The sequence below is a fragment of the Podarcis pityusensis genome (genome assembly GCF_964106645.2).
Source record: "Podarcis pityusensis genome assembly, chromosome: 1".
In the NCBI taxonomy this organism is placed as follows: domain Eukaryota; kingdom Metazoa; phylum Chordata; class Lepidosauria; order Squamata; family Lacertidae; genus Podarcis; species Podarcis pityusensis.
The window spans coordinates 68,311,707-68,324,093 of record NC_138028.1 but is presented as its reverse complement, the minus strand read 5'-3'; the positions used below and the strand labels follow the sequence as shown (position 1 = coordinate 68,324,093).

Here is a 12,387-nt window from a genome sequence, read left to right as displayed (position 1 = left end):
CCAACTCCTAGTGGCCGATGTCCCTCCCCCCCCATAAAATATTTGAGGGGTCCCCCCCCCATTGATAGGCATTGCCATTTCAATGTGCATGCCCTGCATCATCTGATCGATTATGTGGGAAGGGACTTACCAGCCCCCCCTCAATATTTTATTTAAGTTGGCACCCCTCGTTGGAAGTGTGGATGAGACCTGATACTGATATGATCGTTCATTATGGTGCCACATTTGGTATCCCAGAAACAAGAAAGCTGCGGTAAACATTTCATAATATAAGGTAATGGTGAGTAAACTTCCCAGACTTGATTTGGGATAGACTTGTGTAAACTGAGCTAATTTGGTTTCAGCTTAGATCAGGCCCGAATTTTAAGCTCATTTAAAGCTGGGGCCTATTTTGAGTTCTCCATCTTTTTATGTTGTCATTGATATCAGGGGAAACAATATGGTCTGGAAAACGTTTGAGTCCCCATGACCCCCCTGCTTCCCCTCTCTTTTACTCCAAAAGATACTTAGGACACAGCGACATTGGCAAAGAAAAAATGCTTTATATGTGTTGTTTATGCATTCTAATACTGCAACACCAGAGGGCGATGTGGAGTTTTGTTTTTGCTTACCTGATTTCTGATACAAAGTTTGCAACGCGTTTAACTGAAATGCTTCTTTGATGTGTCTAGATCCAGACTTAGTTATAGCTATAAGAGGAGATGCTGCTATGGTCTTGTTAAGTTCTCTGATATATTTCAGTATGAAACAAAAAGGGAATGGCTGTGATAGTGGAAGTAAGTGTAGTGGTGAGGTCATGGCAATTACAAGCTGAGTCTCAACTTAGAGAGGTTTGGACTTAGCTCATAATTAGTCCAGAAGTGCCAATCCGGGGAAGTTCATGCACCATACTCCTTGAGTACACCCTATTATTAGTAGAAAGACAGGAAATAAGTAAGGGGGGAAATTGTATCTACTTTTCAACTCCCTTGAAAGTGTTTGGGGGCAAAAAGCTGTAAAGCTTGAAACATAGCAGACCATTTTGGTAAGAGAGATATATATTTTGGATATATTTCTCTTCTGTTAATCACACATTTTACCAACCCCATGCCAAATGAGAATCTTAATTATGACTCTGCCACTATGGACCTGTTGGACCTATTTTGTTCTCTTCAAAATTGTGAGGTTTTGTGAATGCTTTTCTTTTTACATTTTTGTTCACATTGATTGTGCCCAGTTCCAAGTTTTCAAAGGTTTAAGTATATGAAACCATTGTTTGCTTAACTACTGCTTCTAATAGCACATTTAAAATGGCACTGTGGGGAGCAAAAGAAACTATAGATTTAATAAAAGAAGGGCATCAATTATGTTAAGAGTTACTAGCTCAGATGCTGGAGGTGGGTAACTCACTGGGTAATAGCTACTTAACAAACTGAAAATAAATATTCTACAATATTCCTTGCATTCTTAAACAATTGATTGGTTTTCCCCCCCTTTGTATTCTTGGAGACTGATTTTGTTCCTTGAAATATTTCCTGCTATCATAAATCCATGTTTATTTCTTTAGACAGTGTATAAATTGTGTATAAATTGAATAAGCAAACTTTGATCCCTGGTTTCAAGGAGGAGGTTGAGCTGTGGTTTCTAGCCTTCCTATTAATGGAACCTACTGCTTATTGTTACCGTTGCTTGAGAGCCACATTTTAGTCCTACACCAAAGCCTTAAGCCTGACTCCCCTTTCTCATTGTGTCATATTGTCTCCAGCACACAATGCTGGTAGTGTGATAGCCTGCACATTCATGCTCCCAACCCACGGTTTGGTAGCCAGTGAAACAGTGGATTGTGCTTTTCTTTTTCATTGCAAAACAAATGGGAGAAATTACATATCTATCCTACAAGGCAAATTGCTCAGTGTGATAATCCAGCAGCTTCTGTTTCTTCAAGTCTGAGAAGAGAAAAGGCACAATCTATAAATATTTAAACAGCAAAGGCCTGGAGGGTGGTTCACCAGATTCAAAATATATGCATCATACCTAAATAGTTTGAATGTAGTTGGGTTGAGTGTGTACATTCAACAGACCGCATAGTTGTGTTCCCCTTGTGCTCAGATTCCAGTGTATAAACTCATACACATATTTTACTACAGTAATACATGGTTGACTATGGCATAATAAAATGTGAACTCCCAGATTAATAGTAATTTGACTGGTTAACGATGTACACAGGGCTGGAGCCTTGTCATTATTCAATAGCAATTGTGTGAATATTTTTTAAAGTAAATAGCTGCTGCAAATTAATGCCATAATGTGGCGGAGGCAGGGGTTTCTTTATATCTGCTATGGTCTCAGTCTGGATTGCCTCTCTGCCCTGCATATGCTATTTGCATCAAAATCAGAAACTACCATTGGCATCACTGGGAGCTTTCTTTCAAATGCGAGAGCAGCAGCAGGGTCACTAATCTAAGTTGGGACCACATGGGAAACAAAGGATCAAAGCTCCAATGGTTCCATTACAGACTGGCTCATTTCAACAAACCACAGTTAAATCCACAATTAGCTAAAATGTGGTTAATTGAAAATGGAAGCAAAAGCTTCCAGTCTAAGAGGAGAAGAAAACAACCAGTGACAAATTGACAAAGTGTAAAGATCTTCATGACAGTCCTTTGGCTTTTCAGATTTGGTGAGTTAGCTTTTGCATTATCACTATTTTCCCATTTTTGTCAGATCATTGTTAATAGCTAGTCCAAGCTTACAAGACCAAGCAGTAGAGGGAATGCAGTGATCACTATCAGTGATCACCGAAACTATGTAAGAATGTCCAAAGTTTGCAAACAGTGGGTAGAGGTGAAAAGTCACCTGGGGAAGCAAGATAGGAAATAGCTTTTAAAAAGAAAAAAAAAAGGCTGAGCTAAAGCCCTGTGAGAGATCAACTGTCCAGGTAACTGAGAGTTGAGTGATTGCCTCAGAAAGCCTGATAAGCTTTTGCTGTCTGACTCAAACCAAGGCACCTGAAATCTTCCCGTCAGCAGTTTTTCTGGCTAAAATGCCGGTGACTCCCCACCATTTACTGTTGTTGACATTCAGGTCTTCTTCCTTTACCTAGGAAATAGTGGCTTGTTGAATGGGCTCTGGAAAAGGCTGATTACTTTGGAGGTAAAAATCTCAGTCTCTCCATATTGGGAAATTGCTTCCAATGAAGACCAAGGGTAGTAAAACCATCTCACATGTATCTTGGGTTGCAAGGGACAACAAGGCAGCATGAAGTAGGTCACATACACCAGAAACCTTTGGGGATAGCTGCTTGGAGTACCTATGAATGGAAATGATCTCCTCTTGCATTCATCTCAGACAGATATTGTATCACCCTGCTTGTGGTTAACGCTTAGCTGGAATGAAATATTCAACGCAGCAATAGAGAAATTAAAATAATAATTTATTTGTCAGACAAATAAATGAGAGACACAGTGGTATATGGTTACCAAAGCTCTGCCCACTCCAGCCCTGATGGCCAGCACTTATATTTCCTCAGCCCAGCCCCCTTGCTCCTCCTTTGGCTGCCTCCTTTGGCTGCCTTGGTTGAAATTCCTATTGGCTGTTTGCTAGAACCAATCATAAAAGATGCACCTATTTCCCATTACCTTTTATGGGAGACAAAGAGCTATATTTCCTTCTATCCATAAATGGCAGACAAGTAGCCATATATCTTATATTTGCCTTGAGCGGTACCAATTTATCTACTTGCACTTTGACATGCTTTCGAACTGCTAGGTAGGCAGGAGCAGGGACCGAGCAATGGGAGCTCACCCCGTCACAGGGATTCGAACCATCGACCTTCTGATCGGCAAGCCCTAGGCTCTGTGGTTTTGACCACAGCGCCACCCGCGTCCACCTGAGCATGCTTACTCAGAGGTAAAACCCACAGACTGCAATGGATCTTTTTACCAATGAGATTGCCGTTCTGTAAGTGGATAAACTTTTGGCATCTTCCAATTCCCTAGCATGATATATAAAATGTCCAATAAAGCAAGGAAAGGCCCACTAAACATGCACATGTCTCTGGGAGTGTTCATTAGACCTACAGGAGCAATTATGTCTGCAATGTACCAAACACAGACTCAAAGAACAGTTCAACAGTGGAGCTGACTCCCTCAGAAGGTGGTGGACTCTCCTTCATTGAAGGTTTTTAAGCAGCAGTTGGATGACTCCCATTTGCTACTGCTACTCAACCAAATGCTATTTCAATTTTTTCTCCATCAGTTCAAAGACATGCAGCCCTTTTTCACATAACAAAAAGTCCATTTTCAGATTGTGTGTTAAATTTTTCATCCAGTCTGTGGGAACCTACATTTCCAAAGGGGAAAAAAAGCATGATTACTATATCATGCCCTGACTGCAAAACTCAGAGAATGATAAGCTTACTTAAAATGTAATAGATTGCTTGCACTATAATTACATATTCTTGTAGGGCTTCTCACTTTGCCCAGGGAAGGCTTGTCGTTATCTCCTTTCTGAACAGTCCGAAGATGAAGCAAGGCCATTTTTTTTAATTGCTCCCTCACTATTAATAGCGTGTGTATTATATCTGGCATATCTAATGCTAATTAACATCTTGGTTATGGCATTAATTCTCACATGGCCAGGTTATGTGCTCAATAGGATGAAAGTAATTCCAGGGGAGCTGATTTAGATTTGCATCAGTGATACTTGAACAGGCAACTCCCTATTATCACTGAATATACAGCCAACCACTGCAGTAGTTATTCTAAGCCGTGTTTATAATTATGGAGGGCATAAGAGAGGGTAATATAACTTCTGGTGTGCTACAAACAGCTCAGTACCAATGGTGTTGTTGCACGCCACCCCAGTCTCTGAGCGGTGTGAAATTCCAAGGGTTCCAGGAGCTTATGCACAGTTCATGTTTCCTTTGGAATCAGGTACAGCAGAGACTGTTGAGTCTTTATGATATATGGTTTATTTACACATATATACTACCTGAACCTACGTATGATTAACACCCCAGGAGGGCCTTGCTTCCCCCATAGGTGCAACCTTGAATTCAAGCAGAAACCAAACATCTCTCTCTCTCTCTGGCTTCCATCTGCTTCTTCTGCAACTTCTAGTTTAACACACACACAAACACAACTCTCAACTCTGGCCTTTTGTCTTTCTAACTACCAGTGAGTTGGGGGATGGGGCCCACTCATTTACCATCTCACACAGATCCACTTACTTTGTTCCCCTTAATGTCCTATCACCTCACCAGAAAGCTAGCTTGGCTATTCTAGGAATTAGGAGACCCCAAGCATTAGAAGTGTCTCAGGATACAGCCTAAGTCACCCCCAACCCCCCCCCATAACAGTATTATATCACCCGAAGTAATGGGTAATTTCAAGCACTCACACAGACAAGTTAGCTCTTTGTTGTGACTGTTCCAGTCTTCTTGTGGATCAGCAACTGGTTAAGCAGCAAGAAGACAGTGGGAATAAATGGACAGTTCTCAGGAGCAACCCCCAAATAGAGTACTGTAATCAAATCTGGAAGTTATCAGCACATGGATAACTGTGGTTATGCTGTCCCAGTTCAGAAACAGCAGTACCTGTCTTACCGCTTGACGCTGGTAGAAGATACTCCAGTCCTACCCATGAATGAGAGAAACGGATCAAGTAACACTCTCAGATTATGAACCTGCTTCTTCAGGCAGAGCATGACCTTTCTCGAAGCAGCAACAATGAAACAGAAACGTTTTCTGTTGCATAGTAAATGCCCCTTGCTATTCCATGGAGCTTATGATACCCACTGGACCAGGCTATAAATGTTCTCGAAATATGCCCATCAACAGAAAAGTTCACACCTTCCATAACCCCACATACATCTTTAATTCAAGTAGGGTATTTTCAAGGCATATAAATGTTTATGAGAGCAATGTACTGTTTCTGGAAATAAAATTATTCAGAGACTTCTGTGTACTAAGCAAGCAGGTACTACCATGTCTGACCCAGCCTTGCACTCATGGTTAGAATAATAAAATGTTCACAGTACATTTTCACATGAAGTTGTAAAAGAAATGGAAGTTGAAGAAATGGAAGAAACAGGCAAGGAAGTGGAATCACCCACACTCAGCCTCCATGTGTTCTTTATAATGTCTGAAAAAGACTGTGTGCACATTTGTACATGAAAAGGAAAATCTGCTTTTTCTGGGTTCTTGATCTTGTGAATGGAAAGGCACATGACAGCCTCATGAGCTGAAAGCATGTGCGATGGTGTTGCAAAGTTGTGATGACTAGAAAGTGTGCAGGGTCCCCCCAGCCCCCCTGTATGGAGAAGGTACATGCACAGGTCCAAAAACAAAAGGGGACATAGACAGCTGCACAAGTGAATTCTGACATGGTTGTAAGATATTCAGTGTATCAAGAGAAATCTCTTCCTGTTCTTCCGGTTCAATCCCTGGCATCTACAGGTAGGGCTGGGAAGGATTCCTGCCTGAAACTCAAGAGAGCTACAGCCAGTCAGTGCTGATAATATGGAGCAGAATGGGCCAATGATCTTCCTATGCTGTTATGTTTCACCTCACCTAAGCAGACAGAGAGCCTGTGAACAGAGCTTGTTACCCTGCTCTGTCAACTGCTGGCTAGATGTCAGTGTTGTATTTCTAAATTGCATCAGGACTTTTACCTGTGGAGAAGCTCTTCAGAAATGTAATAAGCCTAAACCTCCTTCTTTAGTAAATGTTCACTAACTCTAAGCTCTAATGAAGAACTGTTCCACCCTTAATCCTATGACTCTTTTCTAACCCTGGGATCATGTCTGGTTCCATGAGTTGCGTCAACTCTGGGTTCTCCTTTAATGTTTTCTTTCAGACACAGAAATGTGTAATAGTCAATTTCTCTAATGGTTCCACTATTTCAGTAGGAGGTCAGAAAGGTTCCTATTAGAGTCAGGTCAGCATTTCATAGAATCATAGAATCATAGAGTTGGAAGAGACCACAAGGGCCATCGAGTCCAACCCCCTGCCAAGCAGGAAACACCATCAGAGCACTCCTGACATATGGTTGTCAAGCCTCTGCTTAAAGACCTCCAAAGAAGGAGACTCCACCACACTCCTTGGCAGCAAATTCCACTGTCAAACAGCTCTTACTGTCAGGAAGTTCTTCCTAATGTTTAGGTGGAATCTTCTTTCTTGTAGTTTGGATCCATTGCTCCGTGTCCGCTTCTCTGGAGCAGCAGAAAACAACCTTTCTCCCTCCTCTATGTGACATCCTTTTATATATTTGAACATGGCTATCATATCACCCCTTAACCTCCTCTTCTCCAGGCTAAACATGCCCAGCTCCCTTAGCCGTTCCTCATAAGGCATCGTTTCCAGGCCTTTGACCATTTTGGTTGCCCTCCTCTGGACACGTTCCAGTTTGTCAGTGTCCTTCTTGAACTGTGGTGCCCAGAACTGGACACAGTACTCCAGATGAGGTCTGACCAGAGCAGAATACAGTGGCACTATTACTTCCCTTGATCTAGATGCTATACTCCTATTGATGCAGCCCAGAATTGCATTGGCTTGCATTTCCATTATATATGAAAAAGTATTTTTCAGAGATTGTATCTCAGGCATAACATCTATTGCAGGCAGAAAGAAAGCCTGGACAACAAGCTGATAAACACAGGGTTCAGATCCTCCGCCAACATTTCTTGCTCCATTTGCTTCAGCACCATCACACAACTGAATCAGGATGTGACTCTTTTTATTTAAAGCCATTTAGCTGCTGCTGCTTTTTGTTCATCTGCAATGGAAACAGATGCTCAGATTTGACACTTGATTGAGAAGGCTCCTTTGCCCATCAGGAAAGCAGGATGTCTGCCCCATTGTTAAGGGAGAAAATGCTAATGGGGGCTTGTTTTAGAACAAATGAGCTGCACTGGACTATCCCAAGTGCTGAATCCAGGGTTATTGATAAGATGTGTCATATGTCCTTCCAAAAAGCAGGCACAAATGTGCCACTTCTAACTGGCTGCTTGTTTTGTTCTCTTATTCCTTCATGGAGGTGATCAACATATGGTACCAGATCAGCTCCAGCTGGGAAGTGCCTGGATTTTATTGTTTTCTGATGCAGTCTGAACATTCCTTTGATGCTTTAGTGAGTATGAGGAACCAAAAGAGAAAGAAGGAGGGAGGGAGGGAGGGAGGGAGGGAGGGAGGGAGGGAGGGAGGGAGGGAGGGAGGGAGAAAAAGATTACTGAGACATTTTCTGCAGGGAACAAAAAGTACAAAGGGGGACTTTAAGCAATAGTCAACATGAGACTTGTATTCCAGGAAAAGAAAGGGGTTCAGGAGAAGTTTGAAAAGCCTCTTAAACTGTGAAGTGTATCATGTATGAGGGAGGCTACACTTGTGCTTTGCTGACATGAACAGGAAGGATTTTTAAATCGATGGCACTGCCCATCCCTGAGGCACTGGGACCAGCCATGGGGACTCAGCCCCAGCCAGTTCAGGCTTTAGCCGTGTGCGCCACCACTGCTGCCGACTTACATGGCCCTCAGCGCACTGCCAACTCTCGACCCTGGTCTCAGGTGCATTAATTATCTCTTTGCTCTTTATATGAGGAGACAAGCTCAGTTCAACAGCTTGGGGCCTGTTACTTTGGTGACCTGCTTCTCCCACACATTTTAAACTGATCTCCAGCAGATTTACTTGTAATACGATTGGTTTAATAACCATTCCCTCTTCCCAGAAAACTCTGGGAAATGTAGCTTTCTAAGGGGAACAGGGGTTTCCTAACAACCCTCAGTCCCCTTTACAGAGTAAAGTTCCCAGGATCCTTCAGGGGAACCATGAGCAATGTGAGGACCACAACTACAGTGTTGCTGTAATGAGCAAATCCAGGAGAAAACAAGATAATTGGTATTGACTGATATCTCCAGCAGCTGGCATATAAAGTATATTTCTTTGAGAACTGCCCCTTAAAATTCATGCCTCTCTTAAGTTCTCATCCTGCCACAGTTCCCAGAATAAGCAAACAAAGGCTGTAAGAAGGAATCTGTCACAGAATGACATGATGGGCTTCTGACAGCTGTGTTTGAACACCATCCTTCTGGAATGAGAAACAGTGCATTAAAAATAGCCTTTATACAGTATACCAATCATTGCCATACAGGCTCCGTTTTAGTCACAAAGAAACTATTAGGCATTATGATGAACCATGTAAGCTCATTTACTGGTGGAAAATGCATTCCTATTAAAGTTTTTTTTTGAAGATTCAAGACAAACAAAGCAACATACTTCTTGACACACTACAGAATTTATCTATGAAATTTGCTCCCACAAGAGGCAGTGATGACCAACTGGATGTCTTCAAAAGGTGATTAGACAATTTCATGGTGGAGAAGGCTATCAGTGGCTACAAGCCACAATGACTGCATTCTACCTCCCCTGTGAGAGGCAGTTATGCCTTTGCCTACCAGATGATAGGGATAGGAAGGTGGGGAGAGTGCTGCTGCGCTCATGTCTTGCTTGTGGGCTTCCCATGGATATTTGGTTGGCCACTGTGAGAAGAGGATGTAGGTCTTTGCCCTGGTCCAGCCCTGGCTCTTCTTATCTTCTTAATGTGACTAAATGAATTATTTACTAGAAATTTCTAGTATTTCTAGTGTCAGGGGATTCACACATCCATTTGCCTGCAAGGAATCCCTGTAGGAGTACCCCTTCAACTTGGGGGAGCTTTTTAGTTAACCTACACCATTCACTTGGGACACAGCTCTGTTGGACCTCACAGCTGCCTTTGCATGAACTGACAGGGTTCCCATAAACACAAGGCACATTTTCCCACTGTCACACATTTTAATAGTGATGGGCAAGCACTCACTCAGAAGGTGGTCCACCATGACTGATCTGCTCAGTAAGGACTCTCTGATAATCTTCTTACTGAATGTAGTGGAGTGGCTAATACCTTGGCTGGTCCACAGGCTGAATCTGGTGCAGAATGCTACAGCCCAAGTGAAGAATGGTGCCCCTTTCTGGGCATATTCCACACATGTGCTAAGGGATCTGTACTGGCTGCCCATGAGCCAGTTTTACGGTCTTGCTACTTACATATAAATCCCTAAACAATTCTGGACCTGGTTACCTGAAAGATTGACTTGACCTCTATCGCTTGGTAAGCACATTAAGATCAACAAATGGAACTGGGTTAATCTTCTCATGGCCTAATACTTAGCAGCATGTGGTGACATAGAGGCTGGCCTTTTCACTGGTGGAACGGACGTTATGGAATGCACTCCCTGCTGAAAGAGAAGCAAACTTTATCTGTACTGGCATCCTATTGGCTTTTGAAGGTGGCATTCCCTAATCTCTCACCCTGAATCTCCTGCTTTAATTATTGTGTTCTTTTAATGGGACTGTTTTTATTGCATTTTATAACTGGATGTTTATATTTTAATGCTTGTGTAAGTGGTTTTTATATATGCAAACTGCTTAGAAGCCTATTTTGACATTTAGTAGTATATACATTAATTAATTATAATCAGCAACAGCAGGAGGCAGTTGGACTAAATGACCTTTGAAATCCCTTCCAACTCAATGACTCCAACCCTAGTATTTTGCAGAATGGAGATTGGGCGGCAGGGGGTGTGTGTGAATCAAATAACAATGGGCAGCGGTATAAAAGCTGCATAGAGAATGGCAAATGGATTTGAAAAGTGGTTAATGCTGATATTTATTAGCTGTTCCAAGCAGTATTGCTTATGAAGTCATCCCCCTGCAAGGCCAAATGTAAAATGTCTTTACAAATTTAAGTGCTCAATGTGTGTATTGGCAGAATGAGGGGGTGGGGGAGTATTTAAAAACAGAAACAAAAAGAAAACCAGCTAAGTCTATCCATCTGCCAGTAGAATATATTGTATTGCCAATGAGGTCCTCCTGCAAATCAATGAGTTAATTATTTCAAAAAATATGCCCTTAAAGACAAAGAAAGGAAAGGTGCAAAGCAGAAGTTGCTACTAGCAACATTGAAGTAATGCCTGTAAACACCACTCTGCCTTTGTGTATCAATCAAGATGTCGGCTGAAGTCAAGGGAGCCAAGGCGGGTACGCATCACATTTGAATGGCCCCTGCTTGCCCGGTAAATTGACACAATCTTTCGTAGGCTTTTGAAATTCCACTTTTAATTTCATGGGGTATATTCCCCGCCCCCACTGCCCAATGGAATCGATTTTAGTCATCTCCACTGAATGAAATCTCATTTTCAGCCTGATTTCATTTTTGTCTCCTTAGAGTAGATCTGGATAGGATGAAAGGGAGCACAACCCAGAGAGAGGCTAGGAAAAATGCTAAGCCTGAAAGGCATTATTGTCATATTCTATGCCTTGTGTATAAAATACAAATTGCATGTGTCATTGGCATCAAATGTGCACACATGTTATATTTATTGCTATTTTTACCACTAGTTATTACCAGCAGCATCCTGTAGCATCAAAAACTACACTGAAATTGGCAATACATTTGTAACATGCAATAAAATGTCAACATAGAATTACAACTTGAAAACTGGGACCAAAATGGCATCCAATGGCTTTTCAAAAATAAATAAAGGTCCACTAGCATTCCAAAAATCTTGACAAATTGAATCTGGTAGGCCTTCCTGGGTAAGTAATTCCATTGGGGGAGGGGGACGAGGAAAAGAGGAAAAGGAAAGAAGGAAGGAAGGAAGAAAGGAAGGAAGGAAGGGGAAGAAGGAGGACTGCAGAGGCCTTTGTCCTTCCATTAGCAAGGGCTTCAACTGGACCAAAGACCTTTCTGTGAATGGAACAACTCTTCCATGTAGAGAAGGGCTCCCCTGGATCTGAACCTTGTTCACAGTTAAGACCAGCCTAAATGCTCCTGGTGATCTCTGTGTATGGGGGACTACTGTGAAAAGAGAGACTCTTGGGCCAAGAACTTTCCCTGATACATCACATGTTATTTTTAGAAATGACCAGCTGAATTCTGCATAATTGCAGAGCAGAGCAGAAGGTCATGGCAGCCTCTGAGCATATGCAGAGCACAGGGAGAAGGAAATGGGGTAAAGAGAGAGGATGAGGGGATTGACTGTTTCTTTGAATGGATACATTTGAACTGAACTTCCAATCCAGTGCTGCTGCTGCTCTTCAGGGTAGACCTACTGAAGTCAATGGACATGGCCAGCGTAGGTTTATTCATCTCAGAGGGTCTACTGTTGAGTTGGCCTTAAGTTGAGTACAACCCATAGGTTTTTTGAAAAAATATTTAAATAATATTAGTATTAATAGTAGTAGTAAATCTAATAGATTTGTCTCTTCCCTGGTTTTACTGGTTGGTTGGGGGTTTTTTCAGGTTGTTCCTAAAGACTTTTCTTTGAGCTTATGCAGAATTTATAGCAAAGGCCAGGGGTTTTCACTGAGGT

The 12,387-nt window shown here is 42.0% G+C and overlaps 1 protein-coding gene and 2 long non-coding RNA genes across 3 annotated transcripts in view; 1 reads left to right on the top strand and 2 right to left on the bottom strand.

Annotated features, from left to right (window-relative positions):
* Positions 1-12,387, top strand: part of LOC308481461 — a 98,704-nt gene that overhangs the window by 36,129 nt on the left and 50,188 nt on the right. The gene's annotated exons all lie outside the window — the stretch shown is intronic.
* GALNT18 (polypeptide N-acetylgalactosaminyltransferase 18) overlaps positions 1-12,387 on the bottom strand; it is a 369,938-nt gene that overhangs the window by 325,184 nt on the left and 32,367 nt on the right. The window lies entirely within an intron of this gene.
* Positions 7,649-10,424, bottom strand: LOC308481501. Its single transcript, XR_013988719.1, has 3 exons — positions 10,095-10,424; positions 8,945-9,062; positions 7,649-8,103 (listed from the first exon to the last, which is right to left on the bottom strand). It is a non-coding gene; the product is annotated as an uncharacterized lncRNA (long non-coding RNA).